The 1,016-nt window shown below is 54.9% G+C and overlaps 1 protein-coding gene across 4 annotated transcripts in view; it reads left to right on the plus strand.

The window, feature by feature from the left end:
• Positions 1–1,016, plus strand: part of LOC109951972 (probable cation-transporting ATPase 13A3) — a 24,481-nt gene that overhangs the window by 6,934 nt on the left and 16,531 nt on the right. The window lies entirely within an intron of this gene.

The raw sequence follows: 1,016 nt of genomic DNA on the forward strand, positions 1-1,016 counted from the left end.
CCGTTACATCGACCCCATTGCGGCAGAAGCTGCACTGATCCGCCTGTCAATCTCCCGTTCCATCCTTCCCTCAATCATGAACAAGACTCCAAGATATTTAAACTCCTCCACTTGAGGCAGGAACTCTCCACCAAGGGAACAAGCCACCCTTTTCCGACTGAGATCCATGTCCTCGGACTTGGAGGTGCTGATTCTCATCCCAGTCGCTTCACACTTGGCTGCAAACCATCCCAGTGCACTCTGAAGGTCCTGGTTTGATGGAGCCAACAGGACGTTCTCCGCAAAAAGCAGAGACGTGATCCTGTGGTTCCCAAACTGGGTTCCCTCCGGCCCCTGGCTGCACCTAGAATACAGGGACCGGACAGCCCTCGATAGAGGGCCCCATAGTCCCGGAGCACTCCCACAGGGCGCCACGAGGAACATGGTCGAATGCCTTCTCCAAATCCACAAAACACATGTGGACTGGTTAGGCAAACTCCCATGAGCCCTCCACCACCCTGAAGAGCTGGTCCAGTGTTCTGTGGCTAGGACGAAAACTGCATTGTTCCTCCTGAATCCGAGGTTCGACTATCGGTCGAATTCTCCTCTCCAGTACCCTGGCATAGACTTTCCCGGGGAGGCTGAGAAGGGTGATCCCCCTGTAGTTAGAGCACACCCTTCGGTCCCACTTCATGAAAACAGCGACCACCACCCCAGTCTGCCAATCCAGAGGCACTGTCCCTAACCGCCACATGTTGTTGCAGAGGCATGTCAGCCAAGACAGCCCCACAACATCCAGACACTTAAGGTACTCAGGGCAAATCTCATCCACCCCCAGTGCCTTGCCACTGAGAAGCTTGGGTGATGGATGAGTTCGCCTCCGAGCCCCTGGCCTCTGCTTCCTCATTGGAAGACGTGATGCTGGTGTTGAGAAGATCCTCGAAGTATTCCTTCCACTGTCAGACAATATCCCCAGTTAAGGTCAACAGCTGCCCAACTCCACTGTAAACAGTTTCGGCAGGGCACCGCGTCCCCTT

Source organism: Monopterus albus, unplaced genomic scaffold (assembly GCF_001952655.1).
Source record: "Monopterus albus unplaced genomic scaffold, M_albus_1.0 scaffold420.1, whole genome shotgun sequence".
Lineage (NCBI taxonomy): Eukaryota > Metazoa > Chordata > Actinopteri > Synbranchiformes > Synbranchidae > Monopterus > Monopterus albus.